Here is a 17,078-nt window from a genome sequence, read left to right on the forward strand (position 1 = left end):
CTGCTTATAATATCATTACAAGTGATCATAGAAAAATAAAATAATATATATATATATCATTTTATTATATACTATTACGGATCCACACCTCAAGCTTTCTCCAAATAATAATAATAAAAAAATAAAAAGAAACACAGTGTCTGACAAAGACAAGTCTGTGAAGACAATTAGATAAGTTTAGAATCTGAACAGGGGCAAGTATTTTTGTGCTTCTCTTCCCACTTCCACAGTGTTCACTGTGCTCTATTTCAGATATGTTTGTCATGACATTGTAAGTTGTTATGCACAATTCCTTCTCTTTCAGATCACGTTTGGACATTCCACAATTGAACTTTATGACAAACTTGCCTGATTAAATCGTCACTCTTGCATCCTCCCCTAATTAAGGGTCACATGCATCCCTAGCCAAATCACTAATGACATCATGGCAACCATCTAACAAACTGTAATATCTAACATGGACCCTCAAGTCGTGAAAACTCCATTTAAGGAGAGGAAGTTAATGCTCTACTCGCTAACGACAGTCAAAAGAACTTTATAATCAAATGCTCCTCTTTCTTAAATGTATGTGCTAAGAAAATAAAGCTAATATAACAAATTTGAAATTAAATTAAATGTATGCCTTACTTTAATTTTTGAGTATACTTTTCGTTCACGTATTAACTGGAGAAAGTAAAGAAGCAAAGTATGCGCATGGATTTGTAGCAAATTCACAAAAACTCCGTGGAAGAAAATTAATGTTCAACAGAAGAAAGCAGCAGATTATATTTTATTCCTTAATATTTTGCTATAAAATGAAAAATCATGACATGGGAAAAATATACGAAGTGAGCGCATATACATGCACATTATGCATGAAAAAACACGTTTAAAAAAGTAAAAAAATCTTTGATGCATTGTAGGTAAATCAGCAGTAGCACTTGAAAACAGCTGCTACAGATTAAAAGCATGAAAACATTTTAAAGTCAGTTCTCTTTCCGTTTCAACTTATGTATATAATTTAAAGTAAGAAATTCGCCTGCAGAGTATAACACGCCATCCTTACCTTATTGATTGTGTGTCATAGGCTTGTCATGCTGTTTTACCGTTTTGTTTCATGCAATGGAAATCAACGTGTGGAACCAGCAGGTGGACGTGAGTCAGAGGGTTTTCCTGTTTGATTACGAAGTAGTCTGAGTACTAGGCTTAAAAAAAGACCAGCACTCAAACTAAACAGAGTCACGCCAACAGCATTTCGCTTTGAAACAATATAAAACGGATTGACAAATTTTTTTTCACTTAAACAGTGACTTGTGGATGCAAACTCCGATGAACACACCCTTTGAAGAATCTGCAGAAAAGGCATAAAACAGAAAATGAACTACAAAATGAAATGGGCACATAGGAGCGATGGAGGTGGAGGTATCAGATACCATCATTCTCTTAAAAACGAAGTTTGGAATTTGAAAGAGTTCCAGACTGCATGCTAGGAGAAGCAGCCCCCAATGGATGGAGAATCTGAGATTTGTAGAGAATAAGAAGTTATGCAGGTAAATATTGGTGTGTTAAGGATGGGGGAGGGGTCCTTTTTTGGATACTGTAGCTTCAGATGTGATGTGTTTATGCTAAAATAATCAAAACATTGTCCAGATTGTTATTATTATTTTAAAACGAGAAATCTTTTCTTGATGAAAGACCTAAGTGTTATTATAAGATCTGATTATTTGTAAGATCAGATGATCTGGGCTCTTTTTCAGGAGTAATGGAACAGGACAAGCTGGGAGGGAAAGACTGAAATCGATTAGATTACCATTCTCCCCTTGGCTAACAATATGAAGATCAACATTCAAGAAATTAGTTGTAAATATTCTTGAGATTTTTTATTGCTTGAATGGCTGCTGAAAAGAAAGCAGGCGAACAGATACAAACCCCCGGACGTCAGTGAGTGGGTAAAAGACGAGGGCATTGAGCATCAAGTATTAAATACAAAAGAAATGAGACGTCAACGCATAAGTACACGCTATAGACATGTAAAAAAAAATTTTTTTTTTGAAAATAAGAAAAAAAAAAGAAAGTCTGAAAAGCAAACTAGTCCTTTTAAGTAAGATAAACAACGTAACATTCCCCCCCCCCGTTTTTTTTTTTTTTAAACGGGGAATAGAAATTAAACCACATTTCCACAGAGAAAATAGATAAGATACTTTTTTCCTCCCGATGTGAAAGTAATAGTTCACAAAGTATATTTACAAGGCCAAACTGTGAAGCACGCATCTTATGAAGACATTTCAATACGGTTGCGAGAGGACGTGTGACGAAAGCAGCTGCTGAAGTGAAATAACACAACTGGTCTTTCCACCGTGAAATTGCGCCCATTCTTTCTGTTTTGTTCGTGCACCCCTTTCTAACAAAAAATTGGAATAAAGCTTACCTGCCCTCCCTATTCGCCCCAGATGGAACTTCTGAAAGGAATTTGATTCCAAATATGAAAATTAAGTTGAAATGACATCATTTCAATGAGTAAATTACAAAGAGCCGCTGGTACTGAATATTCTGGAGTTGCAGTGTTATTTTCAAACATGGATATTTTTTCAACAGTCAAGGGAGATCACGTTGAATAACACCTATTTTAAGAGGAAGACTGATCATAAGTAAGTTCCAGAAAGGGATACGATATCAGCACGTCTAAAGCTGGATCTGCCAACAGACAACATTTTTTGTAATTCAGCAAATATTTTATTTAGCTTCAGGGAATATGTATTAAAGGCAATGCTGATGACTAGCTTCAGAGTTATACATCGATAGGTCATAACTTTATAAAGAATTAAAAAAATCTTCTAACGCTTCTTCGTCGCTGATAAGCGAGCCCAAGGTTATCGGTAATTTCATATACAAGCAAATGCACCATTTCGTTATCTTAAACACACACACACACACGCACGCACGCACTCTCTCTCTCTCTCTCTCTCTCTCTCTCCGATGGTCTGAAACAGTGAGCGCTACGGTCGATTTTCTAGGTTGCGAATTTCTCTCTGAAACTCGCAACCCAGACTAACTTGACAGAGATTGTCGATCTTTGACAAAAATCAGGTGAAAAAAGGCTTAGAAAAAATTCAAGTTAGCAGCTAGAATAGAACCCATAATAACGATGTTTCGTGTAGCGATTTAACGTTAGTTGGTAGGCGCCATTTGCACAGGGGATATACGGGCACCACCTCAAACACTAAAAGTCAAATTAAAAATCACATAAAATTGATCATCGCTACAAATTCTGTAAATGAAATATAGTAAACACAGATCTTAAAATAGTGACAAACTGGTTTCACAATAACAAACTTACTCCTACTGCTGAAGAAACAAAATTATAATTTTTAAACTAAGAAAAAACATTAGTAAAATCAATTTTTTTTTTCCATTTCAGAGCCTCCGTAGCTTAGTCGGTATAGACGAAGCCTTTGGATCGAAAAGACCTGGGTTCGATTCCATTTAGTGACGTGAAAAACCTTTATCTTGCCTCTTTCGACTAAAGGTGAGTTAGCCGGTCTCATCGGGAGAAGGAGGGTTTTTCGCCTCTCAGAATAGGCAAACCTGCCCCGTGAGTCCACTTTTCTCCAGACAAAAATATCCCATTCCCCAACGTCAGCATCAAACAAGATTCTTACTTCTGCGGAATTTCTATAAGAATATTGATCATTTGTTTATGTCTGAGAACTATTAACCAATATCAAAATAGTCAATTAGTGATGTGTATGGTCTTATTTTTAGTATACATATTTTATTCTCTATATCTTGCTCTTGAACATCGATATTTTTGTGTACATTGTATTTTCGTATGTTCGGTATACTGATTGCTGTATAACGAAAATTAAGAATTGAGTTACAAAATGCATAACGGTATACGTTTATACATTTTGTAACTCAATTCTTAACTCACAAATCTGAGATATTCGAATCAGATTCAAGTATCACGTAACTCTTATAATATTTACATTTGCAAACAGTTGCATAATAACCAACACTCTAACCACCATGATATTAATATACAGTTAAAAACAGGAAGATATTCAGATGTGATCCTTGAGATACTCTGGACGTTCATATTGTAGTGAGATCATACCACTGTATATTATACACCAGCGCTTCCCAAACTGTGAGCCGTGGCCCTCTTAGGAGCTGTAGGTTTTGTTCAGGGGGGGAGGGGTGAAATAACGAAAATAAATTTAAAATGTTTCAAGACTAAGTAGATTTTTTTTTATTTTAAAAGAAACGTATTTAATTTTTATTATTATTTTTTGTTATTTTTTATATTTTAATGGAACAAAATCACACATTGGTGCGGGTTCACAAAATTTGCTTCCTGCGTATTTCGGCGCTTAATGAATATTAGTAAATACATGCTTATTCGTATAAGTTTCATTTCAAAGCAGAAATCTAAGAATTGCAGTTTCAAATATTTCACCTGAATATATTGACTTTTTGGGTAGCAGTATTGCAATACATCCATCACATATTTGTAAATTGTTATTAACATATTAATAAACTGTTATTAAACTTCTTTTATGTTTTTAATTCTTTCTTTATTACTAATCGATTTACGTTTCATGTGCTTGTACTGCAAATGTACAATAAGAATATATCTGTTTATATAAAAATATGAGATAATGTGCCATGTGAAATGTGTATGTAAGATACTAAAAATGCAATATTTGCATTTGATAAAGTGAATACTCTCCCTCACTTTTTTTTCTTTGCTTTTTCGTTTGCCAGAGGACCAATGAGTGAAATGATAACCGAATGCTAATAATCTCAAACTAAGCAAATAAATTTTTATTTGCTTATTTTCCTAAGCACTTCGGTTCTCTGTGTAGCACTTTCAAATAATATCCACCTGTTTCTTCTTTCCTACCAACCTTCCCACGTGTACTCTGCTGTCACTCGACAGGTTATTGTCATCACAACGGAATCCTGAACGCCAAAGGCTTTAGACTACACCAACTTTCAGCACGCGAAGTATAAAATGACATTTACTCAGTCCGCATGCGCGTTGCTAAGGCGTTGGCGTGCTGTTGAGTTGGGGTAACTGAAAAACCAATGAAACACTGGCGTTACTGTATCGCGCGCTGTTCACGTGCTCAGAACGTGCCCGTCGTGTAGGTTTGCGGGTGTACGACTGGGAAGTTCTGTTTGCGGATTGCTGGTGAGAGAGTGACGCTCGCTCAATACGGCGAAGAGTTTTTTTATGTCTGGCATTGTGTCATTGTTAGATGGACCTGAATTACTAGGTTTGATGGAGAAACTGCCTTTACAGGGATCACACAGCTGGGGTATTGACTCCACATCTTCTAGGAAAGGTGACACCAGAGTCTAAATTGTAAGTTGGCTGGCATCCTTTACCTTTGTGATATTTTTGTTATGTTTAGTCTCCTTAACTGTCATGGAAAATAGATACACCAGCTATTTTTACTGACTGAAGATAACTGGACTCTATTACTTCACGTAAGTACAAATTTTTACTACCAACCTTTCTAATTTTTAATAAGAAACGATAAAAAACATGCGCATAAAGTATTCAAATAGCAATATACGGTACCGTTTTACCAGAAAATTAAAAAATTAAATTGTGTGTGTGTGTGTGTGTGTGTGTGTGTGTGTGTGTGTGTGTGTGTGTGTGTGTGTGTGTGTGTGTGTGTGTGTGTGTGTGTGTGTGTGTGTGTGTGTGTGAAAGAGAGAAGAGAGGCATTCATGTTGACTAGCTCAGCGTTTATTTGCTTAGAGATGGTAAGGTTGCGGATCGTCCACTCGAATAGGAAAGGGAGGAATGGACGAATGAGAATATCATTTGTCATTTTGAATTTTAGGGCATTTCAAACGATATGATTAGTGTTATGTGAGAATAATGATCTAAATCAAACCGGCTTGCAATTAAAATGGGCATAATAAGTTCAACAAGGTGACCTGAATTTAATTTTACTTACACTAGAAGGCGTCGAATGAGAAGGAAGAAGAAACAGAACTGTTAAAAAAATGCAATTTAACAAATTTAATTTTATTGTATATTTCTTCGTTTACAATACCGAATGTAACTACGATGTATAAATGAAATTATACACAAAATAAAATCTGACTGATAGAACAATCTACTTTCTAATTTTCGAGTTTTATATAACTTTATGTGCTCAAATTTCATGCTTCATCATGTATACTGAATACACGCCAAAAAACCTTAGGATCTCAGTCCAACAGAACTACCCTTTCAGCTGAGATTTTGAGAAAATTGTATCATTATCTGGTAAACAACTTTACCAGATAACCATACAATTTTACCATCATCCTAAATAGAGATTATTATATTATTTGGTTTAAAGAGAAAATATTTAAACATTGTTTTTAGGCAAACTATTTATTTTCCCAGAAGTAAATACTGCGATTGTAAAATAACTTTGGCAGTCCTGCAATTACCGCCTTCTCAAAAATGCCAATATTTTACTAATCATTCCTTTGGACATGTGTACCGCAGTCAGTTAATATTGCACGGCTGGGATCTTCTTACGGGATGCATACAATCGAGTTTTTATTTCTGGTGCCATGATTGAGCAGGAAAGTTGAAGGCCTTGTATTATTTGATCCTTATGCGCGCACGGATATCTGGCATCGAAACAATTCATACAAGTAATCACAGATATGAAAGCAAGTGAGTGCGTGCCGTTATTATAAATGGTCAATTTCTTATAAAGGGATAACAGACGATCACATTATGCATTCTCGTAATTGCTATCGGAGTGCAGTATGCCTCCCCAATCCATAGTGCCATACTTCTCTAAGAGACAAATATCGAACCGCCTCCATCACATATCACACTCGTTTACCTTGCGGCAAAAACTGGAACTACACTAGTGTTTGAACTAAGAAACAGAGCATAATGCAGAATTTCTTTCAAAATTTCAGTTCAATCTGAAGACAGCTGGAGATATCTACCAAACAGCTGTGAAACTCTTACAGTCACCTTGCGTTTTGAAATATCTTTGTGGGCTATTAAGTATGTCAGCTTTGACATTAGTAATAATACCAGACAGAGATCAGATCGATCTCTGACATTATCCCTCTCTACAATATGAAGAGACATCAAATGGCAAAACTAGTTAGGAAGTCTTGAGAGAGAAAAAAAGCTCACTCTTTTACATTTGTCTACTGTGCTGCGTTTTCGTATTTCTGAAGATGATGCTAACAATAATAATAAAGCCTGCCTTGTCTGTTTGATGTCCAGTTTAGCATTAGAATAATTTCGAAGTGCATTGAGTACACTTGGCATAGTTTTTTGAATGAGTGATTGGGTATGAATGAGGATGATTTTGAAATCATCTACTTCGAGGAAGGGGGGGGGGAGAGCCAAATAGCATTCCTACTTGAGAGGACGAATAACACTTTATCTTGTAGTGTGTGTGCGCTACTGTATAAAATGCTCATGTGTTTAAGGATCACTGTTTTACTGACAGCAATCCCTCGATTAGTGCGCCTTATGCGTTCTTTAAAACAGGCACATTAATCGAAAACGCACTAATCGAATATAATAACCTATGGGAAAATGTATAATTCGTTCCTCAGATTTCTTTTTTGACCCTTAATTTTTTTTTATAAAAGAATTAGGGTATGTCTAAGGGTCTAGTTAAAGGAAAACCATGAAGCTGATAGACAATAAAACATATTCAGAATACAAATTTTATTATTCTGCTTCTAAACAACAAAGAATTGAGCTAACATAGTTTGGCATTCTGTTTCTTGCATACAACTGACGGTATGGCCCTATTGCCTCTTCTACTCTTCTGCAAATTTTACTGCTTCTCTCTCTTCATCAGGGTCAGCCTCTAAGCATTGCTGCTTAAAAACTTTGATTGTACAAAAAATATTTTCAAATTGTTTTTGTGAAGTTTCTTTTGGCTGACTATCAGTGGTTAGATTTTTTTTTTATATTCTTCGGAATCTTCCCGCTGTGCATCTAAATTTAGCAGGTCGGAATCACTCAATTCTTCGAATGACATTTAATTAACTCTTGGACGTTATCATTGAAGGGGAGAAAGAAATGAAGGACGTACGAATTAGTCGCCAACATTTGAAATCACGTGCTTTACAGATAAAATTTCCCAACTGTTATACAATACAAACAAAATAGTTACCACTTTAAAAACTACAATGATCATAAAAGAGAAGTTAATTTTCCAACGTGTAATAATAAACAACTCATCCCAGAAGACGCATTGATTACACTATTATCGGAATGGATTCTCCTTTTTGTGACATGCGCATAAGTGTCGAAGGGTCTCAAATCTGTGGGCGTACTATAGTAGACGACATAAATTTTGGCGGTAAAAATTTGGAACATAGCATACATGGAAATAGTGTAGTATGCCATTAAAAATAACTTTGTAAAATGTTTTAAATCGGTAACTAAATTATTTCATTCTGGTGAGTGATTTTTAAACTATTTAGCCATAAAAATGTATAGATAGAAAATTTTTAAAATCTGTAAAAAAGAAATCTGTAACATTTATTTTTAAGATGTATATAGGCGCACTAGTCGAATTTTAGAGGCGTACTAATCGAATTTGGGTATTGAAAAAAAAAAAATGACGCACTAATCGGGGGTGCATTAATCGAGGGATTATTGTATTTAATTTATTAGTTTTTTTTTTAATTAAGTAAAAAAAATGCTATATTTTCTGGTGACTTCTTTAACATGACTTCAAGAGATATTACACTTGCTAAACTGGACATCAAACAGACAAGACAGGCTTTGAAATTATTATCATCTTCACAAATACGAAGACATAGTACAGTAGACTGGTATTTAAACGTAAAAGAGTGAGCTTTTTTTTTTTTAACTTTTTTTTTAAGATTTCTCTTTTAACTGATTAATAATTTGTTCGAAATTAATTCAAATATGTTTTCTGCGCGTTTTGGAAACGGGAGATATCATACAGTCGATAATCATTGGTAGTTTGAGAATCTTATGATATTTTCCCTTTATTTTCCTTGCAAAATAAAATGAAAGTATACTGAACAATATAAATCAAGCGTGTGTTTCATTTTGCTTTTATTGTTACCGTGTCATATATCATACTACACGTGAACTGGAATCTGCTGTACATAAAGGCACTCTACTCGAGTGCTGTATATGAAGGCAGAGAGATGAAACTGTGGGATTTCTCTACTGGTTTGTATAATTACGATAACGAAGTCCTAATTTTCTGTGTAATTAAATCATCATACAGAGAGTATCCATTATCTATGAACAATTCGTTTTGCCTTGGGCCACGGAAACAATGATGTAGTCAGTGTGACTACACTCCTGACTCATTTCTTATATTTAAAAGTTGAAAGAAAATGAATATGATAAATGCAGTAATTTAGTTGCTTTTACATTTGAGATGACTGACTTGCTAATACTTAATAATACTTAGGGATACATGTTAGTTTTACTTTATCTCTTTGTCTATGCAAATAGACCGTGTTCATTGGTTGCATTTTGATGAAAACTGGGGTTTCTTGTCAATTGCGTGTGTGCGTCATCAGGCCAACTTTTTTTATTTTATTTATTTTTTTTTTTTTCCTCCAGGAACTGTATTTCTCCAGGTCTATACTACCGCGAATGAAACTAGCAAAAATTCTCCGTGAAGACATTAACAGACATTCATTCAGTTAACTGTTATTAGGTCTATTCATTGCTTTTGTTCTCTGGATAGTCAGCCTGTTTGACGGAAAGAAACACGCCAGTTTCCGGAGGCAATCCTTCACTCCTGTATGAGACCGGCTAACTCATTTACACTTAAAAATTCTTTATAAATTTCCCTCGCGTCCTAGATTTGATTAGAACCTAGGTTTTCTCATTAGAAGGGAAATGTTGCGACTGAACTATTGAGGCACTTCCACAGACCACAAAATAGGGATGCTATCCTCGACTACTCGGGAAGGCCAGGCTGGCGGGGTAAAAAAAAAATGTTCGGTAGTGAAAGTACACACAATTAACCTCACCTTTATACCAATGATTGCAATCCCGGACTCTCTCTCTCGTAGACCTTGACCTCTTTATCGGAACTTTGCAGCCCATCTCGTGTGTGTGTATATACACACACACACACACACACACACACACACACATATATATATATATATATATATATATATATATATATATATATATATATATATATATATATATATATATATATATATATATATATATATATATATATATATACTGCGCTTCATGCTGCTGCATAAATAGTACAGCAGCATGCGTAGCAATCATATTGTGTTATAAATACGCTAAGCGCAGTAATATGTCATGAGACTTCTGCGCACTCTGTCAGCGAAGCTGCAACGAAAACTAAAAAAACGAAATCACATGGTATGGGATATTAATATTTCATTATTAATATTCCATACCACGAGAAATTAATACGAACAGTGCGTGTCAAAAAGACTGTCAAAGGATTTCGATTCTAGTACTTTAATTAATGTATTGAATATATAACATGTTGCAGGATGATGTGCCAGATATAACAGAAGCCTAGCCAGCGTGCGTATTCCAACGCCAGCTTGTCTGATATGATATAGAAAGAAAATGCCGAATTGCTAGAAGAAGAAAAAAAGCTATGGCTGCTGTTTCAGAAAGATGGATATGAAACAGAAAGTTGTAATAATTATACAGTTATAATTTAATAGAATAATAAAGTAAAGTTATCAGAGAATTATACGAGATTTTTGTTACAAGAGGGCATTAATTCATTTCAGATAACGAATTAACTTCTATTTCATATTGTATTCCAGTAAACAGTGTAGAATACTTTTAGCTTATTTCATTTATTGCCGTTTAAGATAACAGGATTCGTATTATTACTGATTCATTGATTTTGTAATGGATTTCAGTTTTGTTGTTTTTTTTTCTTCTCTTAATAAAGCAAAAAAAAAAAAACTGCCTTTATATTGGAGGTATCAGGAATAATAATAATAATAATAATAATATGACTCTCGCTAATCGTTTTGATACTTAGGGAATCAATAAAGACGAGCCTTATTACCGATGGCCGTTTAACGATATTTGGACTGCACTGCTGGCTTCTTATTTATAACTGTACTGTAATCTATAATATCTCCATTTGTTCTATAGCAAATGGAGATATTATAGATTATGATGGAATGCATGTTCAAGCTACCTGCAGTTTTTGACAAAGGAGATATTACATTTGCCTTCCTTATAAATTGGTAAACGCGATTTTTTATTTATTTTATTTCTTTTTCGTTTATGAAATTACTTTCGGAGTAAGATTCTCCAGAATTTAAGCCTCGCTTAAGTGTTGCCTCTTCAGTCTCAGGCGTTCTGTTTAATTAATCAGAATAAAAAAGGAGGAGTAAATGCTTAAAATAATTAACTAGCGTGACCTCTCAAGCTGAAATGGTTCCATGATTATTAACAGAGAGGGGATCTTAGAATGAATATTTTCCCTCCCTCTTTCATATTTCAACATCAAATTTGAATTAAAAACATATTTATTCGATTTTTGTTTTATGTACTGAAGTCAATTTGACTTCCAACTTCATGTTTTGATCACGTTTATTTCATCACTGGCACTCTGCTAAAAATGCAAAGATGTAAAACCTGTTTGTGTGTGTTTGTATACACGCGAGAAAGTGCATCCTTGTGCATATAGAGGTCATTATTCCACGGAGAGAGGTAACTGAAGGACAAGGTAAGACACATACTGCTTGCCGTTAGTGATAAACAGAATAAAAAATGGTACGCATTACGAGTATTTGGATAAGCATCGACTGCAAAAAAAAAAAAAAAAATCAACTCGATCATCGAAATTGATTCTTCAGCACCGCTCCAACCAAAACAGATATAAAATGCTTAAAAGCCCTTGTAAAATTTGCAAATATTAATACAGCTTAAAGTATCAACAGTGCATTTGTTTATTCGTATGGAGTTTCCTCCCTTTTTCTCCCACGTCCCTATTGGGGCGAGTTGATTAATATGTAGTTAATCTATCCTTCTAAACCATTAGCCTACTCAAGATATAGATTTTAGAGATTTTGGATTGGATTAAAAATATATATAGTTAGATATTTTTGGGTATGCGGGACAAATGAGAATATCTCTGTTTTTAACTTATCTTTAGGGGAAATGTCTTCAAAAAGTACATTAATGAACTTTAATACTTAAAATAACAAAAAACTTTCATTTTTTATATCAATTGTTGCACTGCTGGGTTGACTCTGCCAGAAGCAAGCGCTCTCTGTGCTCCAGTTAGGGTCCTTCAGAGACATTAAAGGTATCCTCACGACTGTTAAATAAAATTATTTAACAGATCGCCACAAAAAAATCATTAGAACTCATGATTTTTTGTGGCGATCTCCCAAATTCAAGAGGTTGTTCAACCTACAAATGCATTAGTACCGTGAATGGACACAAAGTTGAAAACATTCTTCAACCTCTTTAATCTTACTGTTAATAAGTTCCATAAAGCGAAACTTGTGAACATGACGAAAATAAGTATATATTGTTAACGGATTTCTTAGGGTCACCACTCCTGATGTCAGAATATTCTACGGTTGGTTGAATTTGTGGTTTGCACAGATTAAAAATGTTCAATGGCAAAGTAATATCAGTAGCAAATAAACCTAGTTCCCTGGATGTTGAAGAGAATACTTGTGATATGGTATTGTCATATGAAGGGTTGAGGTGGGTTGTATTGTTTTGGATTATGGTCGAAGCAAGCTAAGGCTATGAGGTCTGTATATTATGTTTGTTAAGTGAGTGTTTTTTAGCCAGTTTGACTATTTAGCGGGGATGGAAAAAAAAAAAAACGATTTTTGGGGAGGATAAACTACTCACCTCCGTATGAGACAGGCTTATTCAGCTACAAAAGTTAGAGGGTAGAGTTATTTTAAGAAGAGAAATCGTCATGTTAAGATATTTGAGTATTATAGAAAAAAAATTGAAGTGAAAGTATTTTGGTAATCAGTACAGATTAAATGACACTTAATAAATTAGCAATGATGAAAAGAATTATACATTTTTAATTTATTTAATTAGAAGCTTTTTTGAAGACCATTGCAGCATTATTCTTTTTATTTTACTGAAATTTCAAATATATATATATATATATATATATATAATGAACATAAATGCGACTAGTTTCTGCAAAATGTAATTAATGCAATGTATGGGAGGAGGTTTTATTTATTTATGGTCAGCATTTAATTAGCACTGCCATAAAGCTTACAAGTAATGGATTTCGGAAAATCTAGTGTTGCAAAATGCATCAACATTCCTTTTTCATGAGTTTCTCTCGCTATTTGCATATATTTCCCAGTTTATATCCTGTGTATAATTCTGACTACCCCAAAGATGTTTAGTTGGCATCTGTAACATACCACTAATATTGTTTTAAAATAAGTAAGGTTATTCGACAATGATTAATATTGCGTCGTTCTTAGTGCTGTTGAAACAATTTTCTAATCTAATTGACTCCTGTGCACCCATTTTGACTTTTTTTTTTTTTTGATCTAGCCAATTAATATAGTTCAAAGAGCGTACTGTTCTTGGGGAAGACAGAGAGCGAGAGAGAAAAAAACATTCGACACTAATACTACTGTGGCATAATAACGCTACAAATCATGCGTCATCAAGCTTGTTTTACTGCCAGTTTGTTCGAATCATTATTATTTCTTTTATTAAACAATAACTCGTGCAATGTCGCAGGTAAATCTAGTTTAAGTTTTAAAAATAAACGTCCCTATTAGTAGCTCCTGTACAGTCCAGGTAAGTTTCAGTAATACTGAACTAATCGCGATTTGCATGATTCTGAGATTCGCGAAAATGAAAAAAGCACGCAGATAGAAAAATAAAAGAATTCTGTTAAACTCACTGTTTGGATAACAATGAGTTTAACATTCTTTTTGCAATGATTTTAACAGAATTATTTTTGTTTTTAAATCCAGCCGCTATGTCATTGTGCTATCTTTTTACATTCTCCACAAGCCATTTCAATACTTGCTTTTTATTTGCATGAATCTTATAAAATCACGCAAATTACCATTAATTTCAGATTACCGAGGCTATCTACTCGGGCTGTATCACAATAAACAGAAGCTACTATAAACAATCAATTTTAAAACTTAAACTAGACTTATATGCGATATTGCACGAGTTATTGTTTCATACAAGAAAATAGCAGTGATCCGAGCAAATTGGTGGTTAAAATAAGCTTAATGACGCATGATAAAATGTTTGAAAGTCGGGAAAGACTGAGATATTATTTCTCCGTTACACGTATTAGATGAATTACGATCAATACCACTAACGGAGGGCGATAAATAAATAAATAAAATAAGTATTATGAATAATTTGAGTGGTAATAACAACCAATTTTCCATAGATGAGCAACAAAACAAAAATGCGAGTGAAGTACTAAATGAATCTATAGGGCTGTAATAATAATAATAATAATAATAATAATAATAATAATAATAAACATTAAATAGCTTCAGTGATAATATTTAACAAATGATGGATGTATCGTTTACTCGAGAGGAACCCGTATTTCCGAAACGAAAAACTCGGCCCCCTGTAGGGGACCGGCTAACTCATCTTTAGACAAAAAGCCCTCCTACACGTTTTTCACGCTCTAAACAGGATTCGAACTTCGGTCACTTCAAATAAAGAGAATGCCTGTTTTTTCCCAAAGCTCTACAGAGGTTTTTCTGCCACCAAACATGTCAGAAAAATCATATAAAAAAATTCCACCAAGTAAATCAATATGTCGTGGGGTAGAGAGAGAGAGAGAGAGAGAGAGAGAGAGAGAGAAATGAAAAAAAAAAAAAAACGTGTGTAAAAGATTCAACATCGCATTCAACATTCATACAAATCACACAATTTGTATGACATTAATGAAATTTATAAACAGGCGCTTAAAGATAAGATATCTCTAGTATCGCATACACTACATCAACGACAGTGTGTAAGTGGCTCCGTAGTGCAATCTGTAGCAATGTTGGTTGGGAAGAGCCAGTTACTGCTGGTACGAAAGAACATTTATAAAGGCCTTTCATCTAAAGGTGAGCTAGCCGATCATGGAGGATGTATTTCATCCCGCATTCTATGCAAACCCGACAGAGATTACACACAATTTACAGACATAACACACTCGCTCCATTAGCTGGTCTCATACGGATGTTTTTTTTTTTTTTTTTTTTTTTTTTCAGAAATGCAGGTATTTCATCATGCAAAACAGGCAAACTGGCCAGAAGAACGTGGCCAGTGTATTATTTCTGATAACGTGTGTTCACAAGTTAAGAGGAATAGTACACTGGTCTGACAGACTTAGTTGCTTTGGCAGTAATTCCAAACAGCAGCAACATGTGCCTCATAGCCTTAGATGCTTTGGCGTAAATCTAAACAACCTCTGTAAGTCAGTATACGTCATTGCAGGAAGTATATGTATAATAGGGGGAAGGGAACACCCGTTAGTCTATGGATATGCGGAAGGCCACTAACAAATTTAACGCCTGCGAAAGAAAAGTTTCGATGCGTAACAAAAGGTGGCCGTCACCTACATAAATATTTAAGGTCACTCTGCTGCACGTTTAGCTCTGCTACATGTGGCCTGAGTACATGTCATATCCCTTTCCGCTATCCAATCAGCCATAACAAGAACTGAACCAAGGAAGGTGAGACTCCCAGGGGTGAAAGCTTCCTTTTAAAACGACCTTAGTATTCTTGTTACTTGCATTTCACGACAAAAATAAACAACAACAACAATAAAAAAAATCTTAATTACAATGCGGCGTTTGTCTCTGCACTGAAAATTTCGTAACAAATTTTTGTTTGCAGTTTAAATTTAAATATATTAGAAAAATCGAGGCTAAAACTTAATAGAGAAATACAAGTGATAAACACGGTGATCTTCCAGATATGAAGTTTTATATTTGGACGATCGTGACAGATGCAATATTCAAAAGAAAACAGCTAAAAGAAAAATCAAGAGAATTTAATTAGAATGTGATTTACAAATGTACATCAAGTATTTGATAATTTAAAATTACGAGATATTCTGAATATAATACTGAAAATAAAAATAGTAAACATACTATTTTTTGTCAAAAATATTTTTTGCAGATAATGAAACAAAAAGAAACTGAAATGAAAGAAAGAAATTATAGGATGATTCGTGAAGTCCACAGTTGTTTCAGTATTCTACTGAATGATATAATGGCAGGATTAAAATATTAGTCAATAGGAATGAAATTTATAATACAGTATAGTAAATCTGAATGCAGACAGATACGGATTTCGTCATACGCAAAAGATAATTTATAACGAGAAGTATTTTATTTTTAGTAGAACTGTCACAAGTATAATATGATATAATATATAATAAAGTATAATATCAACTGAAAAAAAATCACTTATGAGAACCAATCAGATATAGGTGAGAAATAAAGCCAATAATCAGGCACATAACTCTGAACAAATAATAAAAGATGAAATACAAGAATAATAACTTAAAGCAAATGATATTTCCGACTGTTTAAACCGAACAATGGGACGGTTAAAAAAATAAGTTTCTTCAAAGACAAAAAGGTTGTGTTCTGATAGTATTGAAATCCACTACATTATTTTCATCACACAGAAGAATGGTGAGGAGATCAACATTGCATTGATCTGCTCCTCATCATTCTTCTGTATTGTAAGTTCTTAAATATTGTAACTGAGATAAGTATAAACGCATAATAAGATCATCTTAAGTTATATATCTGAAACAAAAGCTAAAACAGTTGATATCAAATAATTAAATACTGCTACTGAAACTTAGGAAAAGTGCGAAAAACAAAAGTTGATAAGATTAGAAACGAAGCGCAATACAATAAATGTGCCTTACAACCAATAAATGAAGTGACAAATTTGTGTGTGTGTGTGAGAGAGAGAGAGAGAGATATGGCAAGACACATCGAAAAAATGCACAAGAACAGAATAAGTAGAATAGAAAATAGAAACATCACTAAAACACCAACTGGAGTCTACGGAAACTATGGAAAGATGCATT

The 17,078-nt window shown here is 34.0% G+C and overlaps 1 protein-coding gene across 4 annotated transcripts in view; it reads left to right on the plus strand.

Annotated features, from left to right (window-relative positions):
• The first annotated feature begins 5,181 nt into the window (after window positions 1-5,181).
• Window positions 5,182-17,078, plus strand: part of LOC150101033 (putative E3 ubiquitin-protein ligase RNF144A-A) — a 100,012-nt gene continuing 88,115 nt past the window's right edge. For 3 of the 4 annotated variants that reach the window (XM_090401310.1, XM_090401307.1, XM_090401308.1), the window contains exon 1: window positions 5,182-5,472. The gene's annotated coding sequence lies outside the window, so the exon portion shown is untranslated. The remainder of the gene's footprint in view (window positions 5,473-17,078) is intronic. The other variant, XM_090401309.1, reaches the window with a different exon arrangement.

The sequence above is a fragment of the Typopeltis vanoorti genome, chromosome 12, assembly GCF_054136105.1.
Source record: "Typopeltis vanoorti isolate ZY-2024b chromosome 12, IOZ_Tvanoo_1.0, whole genome shotgun sequence".
Classification (NCBI taxonomy): Eukaryota; Metazoa; Arthropoda; class Arachnida; order Uropygi; family Thelyphonidae; genus Typopeltis; species Typopeltis vanoorti.